The following is a 10,153-nucleotide window of genomic DNA, read 5'->3' as shown; positions in this document are numbered from 1 at the left end:
GCGTGCTGGGAAGGGAAGATTGAAGCCACCTGGCCCAGGGAGACATGACTTGTCATTGTCCCGGGAAGCGCCTCCTGATCTTTCCATCAGGGCCAGAGTAGAGGTTTCCCTGCCTGACTCAAGTTGGCCAGTGGCTACTCGAAACTGGGTTTTCTGGAATAACCTATGTCCATCAGGGATGTGCAGGCCACTCCCTTCCTCTGTCTGGGGTCACTCAGTGGCACAGTGGCATCTCCAGGGCTGAGTTCGGACGAGAGTGTAGGTCAGGAGGGGCCCCCAGTCTCTGGACAGGCAGAGAAGGAAGCTCAGGCACAGCCCCTAGCTCTGCTCAGCCCCTGGCCCATGGCTGCCTCCTCCATCCTCTCATGAGCCCCTTTGTAAAGAATCTAGGGGCTGCAGCCCAGGGGGTCTGGGCAGCTCCTGGGCAAGGGAAGGACTCCTGAAGATGCGCAGAAGGAAAAGAGGCGTTTCTCAGTTGCTTGGTTCAGGGACTTTTCTTTCTTCTTTCTTGTCTTTTCAGAAGCAAGCCAGCTCTAGCAGGCAGCCAGGCTGTTCCATGTTCTATTTTTGCTGTAGCCACAGCTGCTGTTCTTAGGACAGCCAGCCCTTGCTGGATGCCTGAGCCTCGTGCCTGCATGCCGAGAGGGGTGGTGAGGTAGGAGGGACGAGAAACTCTGGAAAGTTAGCATTTGGAGAACCAAAAAGGTTCTGCCTCCAGACCAGCCACCAGCCCTTACAGGAATCCGGCGTAGGTGCAGGGAGCCGCTTCTCGTCCCTTGTCTTCTCCCCACCATGTCCCCAGGGCCCACCACATTCCTTCCTGGAGACTGGGCCGAGGGCAACCAGCTTCCCTTGTGGTTGTCTCGGTCGTGTGGTCCCTGCTGCCTTCACAGGACAGAGGAGGTGTTCTGGAATTTCAAGCCATTGCTTAGCGATAGGGTAGATTTGTACCTGAAATCAATGGGCCAAAAGCTCCTCCCCTTCCTGGGGGGCATTGCCTTCCCATGGGCTTAGTGCAGAACCCCCAAATCAAAGATGCCCCTTGTGCCACACGTTCCTTGTGCCACAGCCCTCGATCCCTCCATTTCCACCAGTCTGTGCCTTGTTGGAGTCCTTTCTTCCGGTGAACCTGCCCCATGGGCTAGCAAAAGGGGCTGCTTCTCCCTCCCCAGTCTCAAAACACCCCTGCCGACATCCTCCCTCCCAAAGAGTAGCCAAAAGCTCAGCGCTCTGCCCGCAAGACCTTCCTTGAGAAGAGGTGGGTGCTAAGCCCAGGGGAGGGTGCTCAGGTAAAAAAAACCTGGGACTCACCTCAGTGTGCCCCTGTTGTGACCCCACATCCCCATGGCCCTGAACCAGACCACCCCACAGAACCCCACTGACTGCCACCAGCCCAAGGCCTATGTAGCCTGGGGTGATGGCAGAGTGCAGCGGTATCCCGTGACATAGTGACTTGCCACCATGTGGTTTTTCTCCCCTTCCCTGTGGAAAAACTTACTGTGCCTGGATGAGGCCAAACCCAGGATCTCTGGAAGAGGGCTCTGAAGAATGAGGTGGAGCAGGGAGTGGGCAGGCCGGGGGCCAGCATGAGCTCCCTGCCCCTCTGACCACGCATGCTGGCAGCTGCTCGCTCTGCCAGGCCACTCTGCTCCCCCGAGAGGGTCTGGCCCAGAAATGCTCCGGCTGTCTGCGGAGTGCCATTCAGCACCAGTGTCTAGTCACCAAGGAGGGGATTCTGCCTCAGGGCGTTGGGATGACCAGACCCTCGCAGGAGATCTGCAGGTATCTCTGCTGACTTTGGGCCCTTTGAGTGAACTGCTGGACACACTAGGTCCCATGAGCACTGAACTCTCTGAGGGCTGGGGGCGCTCTCCCCCCAGGCAAAGGCTTGTGGAGCCCTGACCCCTGCCAAGAATCTTCTCCCTGCTCTCCGGGCTAAGCCAGGGTGGGGGCTATGGGAGCAGCAGCTGTGCGAGAGGCTTCCCTGTGGGCCCTCAGTCCTGAGATGGTGCTGCCATGCAGAGGCCACAGCCCTGCTTGCGTGGACACTCCTTGGCCTGTGTGGTCAGCCTTGGGGCTGCGTCTGTGGCAGGGCTGGAGCCCACCGGGGCTGGCTTCAGATGGTCTGGCATTGGAAGAATTGTATATGGTTTTTCCTCTTGGTTGTTTCTTGTTTGGTTTGCTTTACTTTTGACAGCTTTGTTTTATTTTTGATGCCCCTTTTTGCCATGTAAACTATTTCTGGTAATTTTATGTTTTTATTTATGAATAAAGAATGCCATTTCTCATGTTGTTTTTAGTTATATTTGTCTACCCAAGCTACCCTCCACCCCTGGCTATGGGTGATGTACCTGCCCTTGGCAAAGGAGGTGGGGACAGCCTCTCTGAGGGCATTATTGGCAGGAAAGCATGGGCCTTGGCACCAGGTAGACTTCAAGCTGGCCCCTGCCTCTCACCAACCCCATGGGCCCGGGGCTAACCCTGAGGAGAGTGAAAAGGGGACCGAGAGGCATGGCCATCTGCAAAGACAGCTCAGGCCATGCTCCCACAGCTGCTCACCTCCAAGCCAGCTCCTGGGCCACTTGGCAGGGGCCCAGAGCACCTGTTATGGCCTCTACCCGGGCCTCCCAGCTGGGAAGGTGCCATCATGACAGTGGCCATCTGGCCAGCCTTCTCGGTGCCAGCCTGCCCTGTTCACCTTGACAAGCATTCCCTACTGCTCTGGGCTCAGGGTCTAGGCTCACAGGGTTTCTACACAGATGGCAGAAGACAGAAGGAATGTGTAAAGAGGAAATTGGAACGTGGGGCAGCCCTGGACGCATGACAATACTTCTGGGGTGGGAAAGATCAGTACAGGCTGGGGTGTCAGGAAAGTGGCAGGCAGGGAGGCTTGGGGGGGGGACAGACAGGACACAAGAGGGGTGAGGGAGGAGGGAAAGACAAAAGCTACACCCCAGGGCAGGTCTTCGCCCCAGCAGAGGCTGGCTCCCCGCCTGTACACATAGGGTCGGCGAGGGAGGAGACTGGAGAGACAGGAAGCCCCAGGAGGGCTGAGCCTCAGAGTACCCCAAAGGTCATCTGTGGAGTGACTGAGCTGGGACAGGAGTACATATCTGTGTAATTCCAAATTTGGGGCAAAGGAGTGGCTGGGAGGCTTCACGTAATGCCACTCACTGAAACATGCCTCCCCCTAATTGCCTCTCCACGATGCTCCCCTCTTTCAGTTCAGCACAGGCTCGGATTCACGCTTAGAAGGGTTGGCAGTTTCCAGTTTTATACTCTTGCGTCCACTTAGCTACCATGTAAGAAGCCCCCCTCATCTGCTGGACAGACTATGGAGCAAGAGGGGGCCTGTCGCCAGGCTCCCACTGGAAGCAACAAATGATCCAGAGCCAGCCCCATGCAGAACAGACTTGTCCCCAACTTGCCCTTCCAGAATCCTGATCTAAGAACCATGAGCTCATTAAGCCACTGAGTCAGGGTGACTTAGGTGGCACAGAAATAGATAACTAAAATGCCCGCCAGCGATACCCTACTGGAAACTCCAACAGCCTTCTCCTCATCTAAGAACTGGGAACCCCAGAGAAGCAGGGCCCTGGGGAAGGAGAGGGGCTGGAAAGCCACAGCCAAGGTCCACCCACCCCAATTCCTGTGAGTGCTGCCCGGGATGCAAGGCGTGGAGCCCTCTCAAACCTGCTTTTATTTTAGAAGAAAATAGCAAAAGGGGAAATGAGAGAGAGAGAGACTCCTTCCCTCGCAAAGAGGCAGCTGGAGCATCAGCAGCCCCGGAGCCCGGTCTCAGGGTGTCTCACTGAGCTGCAGCCACAATCCTTTCATGGATGCCAAAGTCAACAAAGCTTCTTCCGGGCCTTCCCTGGTGGCGCAGCGGTTGAGCGCTGGGCTGCGAGGCTGGCCGCAGCCTCTGCAGCGCCGGTTCGTTCCCCAGCCGCCGGCTAGGGTCCCATTCAGCTTCAAGGAATTCATTCACATATACCTATTTTTTTTTTTTTTAATAGAGGCATGTTTTATTTATTTATTTATTTGTTTGTTTCATTTATACATGCACTGGGTACAGTCAGAAGCGCGGGAGGGTGAGAGGATTCACCAGAGCCAGAGCGGGGAGCAGAGCAGGCAGAAGGACCGAAATACACTGCTGAGGGGAGCAGCGGGCGGCAGGAGAGGTCTGCGCGCCATGTGGGACCCTCCTCCGGTGGCCGGGGAGCAGCCGGGGATCGAACCGGCGCCGCAGAGGCCGCAGGCAGCTTCGCAACCCAGCGCTCAACCACTGCGCCACCGGGGAGGCCCTCACATATACCTATTTTTTATGTTTGTGTGGGCGGGGCGGGTCAGCCTACTGTATAATGCAGACTGTTTCCCCAGGATATCGCCAGTGTTCCAATATCTGCTTGCGGTGTGGAGCCATCACACACCCCTGCCTTTCCATCATCCTCCCCAGCCAGTCAGCTCTGAGAACCCATGGAAGCCACTCCTTAAAGCCCTCGCTGCCATTCTCTTTTCTTCCTCCTGCTGGCTCAGCTGAGGACATCAGAAGAATCACAGGATACCCCGGGAAATTGAAATTGGGAGCAATAAATGATCCAGAACCAGCCCCTCGTGGAGCAGACTTGTCTCCAACTTGCCCTTCCAGAATCCTGAGAATCCTGATCTAAGAACCATGAGCTCATTAAGCCACTGAGTCAGGGTGACTTACAGAAAGTGTGGCACTTAGGTGCCGCACAGCCAGCCCAAGCACACATGGGCACACACGCGCACACACGGTTCCCGCTGCATTTCCCCTTCTGCTCCAGCCCCCTCCCACCTCAATGATGGCTAATTGAAGTTAGGATACCCCTAATTTCAACCACCTCACCTCACAGATATCAAAAGAGAGGTCCAGAGAGGAGAGGACACAGTCAGCGAATGACAGACCAGTCACCCCAACAGCTCTAGTGGGCTCCACTCTCCGTTACAACTGGGGAAGCACCACATCCAGCTCATCCTGACAGTGCCGTCTGTTGCATCGCTGCCTTCGCTGGCACTTCTGGGGTCCGCACTGACCTCAAGATAGATTTCAGTCCCTTTAACTGGCCCGCAGGTCTCTTTCCTTGACGGTCCCAACACCAACCCACAGGCCGAGGCACGTTCCCTGGAACCTCACGGTGACCTTGCCTCTAAATTCAATAAAGGGCTTTCATGAAAAAACCTGCTGTGCCGCCCGGCTCTGAGCTCTGCCCTGAGCCACGAGCTGGCAGTGAGGCACGGCCAGGTGTCTCACCTGCAGAGTCAGAGCTAGCTGAGTCCCTTCCAGAATCCACGCTGCTGAGCTGTGTGATGTTGGCTCGGTTCCCCAACCTCCCTGCGCTTCGGAGGGGTGTTGTGACAATGAGTTGAGATGATGTCCACTGAAAGCTAGCAGAAGTGCGCTACGACTTTTAGGGCACGACCCTAACTGTCTGTTGCCATACTGACTACTGTTCGCTAGCAGACTGTCACTGCTGCAAGCTGCGATCAGTGACTGTGGTGTCCCAGGTCGCAGCTGACTTTGTTCTGGGCAGCTGTCTCCCCGCCACTCCCGGCTTTTTCTCCAGGGCTCTGAACTCCAGAAGGCTGGCTTGTGGGGGAACACCCTCAAGAGAGAGGGCGCAGCTGTGGGAAGAAAGGAACAAAGAGGGATTTGCTAGGGGGTGTGGCGGAGCAGGCCGGGGAGGAACTGGCCTATGACATTGACCAAAAGCCAGTGCCAAAGGGGAGTCCGTTAGAATCCCATCCACCGCCTCCCTGAGCGCGGCCTCTCTGCTCCCACAGCGTCCACTCCCCCACCTGCCCCGCTTCAGCCCTGCCGCACAGCCAGCCCTAGCACGCATGGGCACACACACACACACACACACACACGGGCACATGCACACACGGGCATACACACACACACACATGCACACGTTTCCCCCTGCATTTTCCCTTCTGCTCCAGCCCCCTCCTACCTCAATTATGGCTAATTGAGCTGTAAGTAGGCTCACGGCAGCTTTTGTAATCGGTGACAGGTGAGGCAAATTAAATTCTTCAGACCAAAAATAACAAGACGATTTGCCTGCCACCATCCATCACTGGTGCCACTCTCTCCGGCTTCGGGGACCAAGACCGCCACAGCGCACACACAGCCCGGGGCTACAGGCCCAAGGCCCACTTTGCTTGACTGGCTTTTCCAGGCAGGAGGACAAGGCCACTGCAGAGCAGGCCAGGATGGGGTGTGGAGTGCTTCCCACACCGAGCAGAGCGTTCATGCTCACTGGGCTGGGGGCTGCAGGACCTGCCACACTTGTCTCTTGCATTCAGTCCTCACTTTACATATGGCCCAGCTGCAGCTCACAGAGGCCAGCTCCCCAGCTGCTGGGTAAGTTGTGAGTCGCAGTTCCAAGCCTGAGGTAGCCACAACACCTCCCTCCAGCCCCCATCCGCTGCCCCTGACTACCATTAAAGGTTGCCCTCTGAGCTCCGTACCTGCCCCCACACTGAGAGATGCTCCACTCCATCCTCAGTGCAGCCTGAAATTCCATCCTTAGAAATGCAAGCCGGGCCTCCCTTGGTGGCACAGCAGTTGAGCGCTGAGCTGCGAAGCTGCCCTCAGCCTCTGCAGCGCAGGTTCGAACCCCGGCCACTGGCGAGGGTCCCACATGGTGCGCAGACCTCTCCTGCAGCGCCTGCTGCTCCCCTCAGCAGTGTACTTCGTCAGTCTGCCTGTTCTGCTCTCTGCTCTGGTGAATTCTCTCACCCTCCTGCGCTTCTGACTGTACCCAGTGCTTGTATTAATAAATAAATGCATCTTAAAAAAAAAAAGTCTGCCAAAAAAATGCAGAACTTTATTCTAAAAAAAAAAAAAAGAAAGAAACGCAAGCCTTTGGGTGGAGCTTTCAAAAGTGTGAGTAGACTTGGGAGAGATGACACTCAAGGAAGTGAATTGGTTTCTGAAGCATCTTCCAATCTGCAGAAAAACAGGGTTACAGAGATTACCTGACTGGGGGAGGGGGAGTGGGCACAGCAAGCGAGATGGGGTGAGTAAACAAATATGTCACCACTTGGCCAAGGGGCCTTGCTGTGCTCCCCCAGTGCCCAGCAGAGTGGTCACAGTGCTCCTGGGCCGCCTGCCTCCGGCGCTGCAAATTCCCCTCTGAGCAGCTCAGTACTTAGCCTGCTCTTGCCCCAATTTTGTTCACCCCCAGACTAGAGGGAGAGGGCCACCCACCCAGAGGTCACCCTGGAAGGAACCTCAGGGACCCCCGTCCATGTCCTTCCAGTCTAGACAGGGAGCCCGGGAGGACTACACCCGCCCCAGGGAAAGAGATCAGGGGAGGGGCTGTGCTAGCCCCCCAACTCCACCAGCCCCCTGCACCAGCTTCCCTATCCTGCCCCTGTGAAAGCAAATGCTTTCCAGGGAAATTCTGGCTCCAGCTTCCAGCTGGCTGAGCCTCAAAGACTATACTTAGAAGGTGGGAGGGGCCCCAGCAATGCTATCTCTCTCCAAGCAGAGCTGGCACCACAGCACCACAGAGACACAGCCCGGGAAGCAGTCAGCTCCCCGGCCCAGCGCCCTGTTGATCCTCTGGTTACCACTTCCCTCCTCCTGCTGCCTGAGCCTGAGAAAAGCAAAAATATTCTCAGGCTCAATTTCACACTGCCGTCTTTAAAATATCTTAGCTTGGTAGAATATTTTCCTACTTACAGATTCCCAAAGGCCACAATGATGTCAGAAAAGGAAAAAAAAATCTATTAAGCCAATTCACTTTTCTTGTACGCGCGCACACACACATACACACACACACACACACCCAGTAAACCAGTGGGGAAAAGCAGCCCTCCTTTTCTCTAGTTTTTAAATATTTTTTTTAAGTTGATGTTTGTAGAGGCAGGAGGGGCACTGGGCAGATTCTCTATGACCCGAGCAGATGGGGTGAGGAGGAATCCTGGAGCCCTCGGTGGCTTTTCAGGCTTTTATTGCGATTTACCAGGCACACGGCAGGCAGGGGTCCTGGGGGGCCAGGAGGCTGGCAGGCCTCCCAGCCCCCAGCAAGTCTTCACTCTTTCTGGGCTCTCTGGCCTTCTCTCGTGGCCTTATTTTCTCTCTTGGTTCTCTTTCACTTTCTTTTGCTCTGCTGTTCCGCTCTGCTACTGGCGTCCCTGTGATGCCGCCCTTATAAGCCCAGTCTAAGCGCCCAGGTGTGCCCACCTGCGTAGGCCCACACCCTACTCCAGGTGCCCGCCATCAGGCATGCATTCAGGGCCACAGGGATCCATCATCTATCCTGATGTTGGGAGGGCAGAAAAGCCTGATACTTTTTTACCTTACCCTACAATGTTGAAAACCAGGACTCAAGAGGGGTGTGAGAGAGTGTGCGCCCTTATCCTCAGGAGATACATTCCAGGGCCCCTGTGGATGCCTGAAACTGCCTCGAGCACTGAATCCTACACATACTGTGTTCTTTCCTACATAACACCCGGTCAGGTTTAATGTATAAAGTAGCCACAGTGAGCGAGGAACAGCAAGAACTGGTACTGACACGGCAATCATAACAATATAGCGCGAACGTTACGTGACTGGGCTCTCAGTCTCTCAAAATGTTATATGGAATGTTCTCAGGACTGCAGCTGGCCACGGGTAATTGAAACCATGCAAGTGACACCGGGGATGAGGGGAGGCTGCTGGACATGTGCATATGGGTGTGAGTGTGCATGTAGATGTGTGTGTGCATGTGGGTGTTTGAGTGTGGGTATGTGAGGACACATGTGGGTGTGTGACTGTGTGTGTGAGTATGTGAGGGTACGTGTGGGTGTGTGAGTGTGCATGTGGGTGTACATGTGGGTGTGCATGTGGGTGTGCGTGTGGGTATGTGTATGTGGGTGTGGGCAGAAGGGGAGGAGGGTTGTGCTGCATTTCTTCTACTTCATCCCTACGCCTCACAAGGGAACGTCCAGAAAGTAAACCTGACACAGGCAGGGCCCACAGGAAGTTGAATCTCAGACAGAGACAAGGCGGGGAGCCAGCGGGCAGGCCTCTCTGGGGGGTACCTCTCCTGGCAGCACCTCAGGGAAGAGGAGCCAGAAGGATGGCTAGATCCTTGGCAGGACTCTGCCTTGAGACACAGCAGAGGGCAATGTGGAGCTTCCACCCCTGCGGTGAGTCCTGAGTCTAGGACGCCCTGCCTCTTCACTGTGCCAGCCCCGCGTTGCCTGTGGCCCTGGCATAGGGGCTGGTGCTTGCAGCTCTCTGGAGCTAAGGGCAGGACTCAAGGAGCCATGGCCACATGCTCCCAGCAGATGAGGAATGAGCCTCCTCGAGAGGGGGGATCTGGGCCACCCACCAGGGGCGACGCCAAGCTTCCAATTGTCTCTCTTCTCCCTTTCTCTCTCTGTACCCTCAACATTGTCCCCAGCCCCAAACCTGCACCACAAACCAAAGCTTTAGGGATGGGGACCTCTGAACTCCCCACCTGCCTTCAAGCACCAAGATCAATTGCATGGGTGTCTACTGACACTCACTGCCCAGAGCCAGGCGTGTTCATGAGCCCGGGCAGATTGCAGGGGGAGAGGAGCATTGGCTAAATGCGTCCCACTTTCCTGGGTGACAGGCGCCTTAAGGATCCTTGGACATTTCCCTGTGACTCTCTAGTGCGGGGCCGTCAGGAGCGTGGAGAGCTGCTAGTCCAGCCAGCGTTTGCACTGGCAAGACAGTGGGCTTGAGGAGAGCCAGCCGCGCTGCTGTTCTGTGTTGTTGTGTTGTGCAGTGGGGTTCTGTGGTTGCCTGGGAACTCCAGAAGCTGCTGGGGACCTACTTGGCCACAGTGGGAGTCAGCACTGGGCTCTGGATAGGGCTCTCATGGGCTCCGCTGATGGTTCTCCCATTAACCCTGAGCAAACCCCTTAGCTTCCCAGGGCCCAGAGCCCCCACCCACAGGCCGTGGTGGTCTCTAGGTATCGAGAAGGCGCTTCCCTCTTGTCTGCCTGGCGAGGTCATCCCGGCAGTAAATGACAGAGGAAGTAGATATTTCCAGGCTATTATGCTCCTCTCAGAGAGAAAAGACTGGGAGACAAATGGCTGCCAATGGGAGCCTGCCTGGGGGGCTCCCACTCAATAGCCCACCCCTTCTAGGTTGTCAGCAACCTC

The sequence above is a fragment of the Talpa europaea genome (assembly GCF_964194135.1).
Source record: "Talpa europaea genome assembly, chromosome: 10".
Classification (NCBI taxonomy): domain Eukaryota; kingdom Metazoa; phylum Chordata; class Mammalia; order Eulipotyphla; family Talpidae; genus Talpa; species Talpa europaea.
This window is presented reverse-complemented; position numbering follows the sequence as displayed.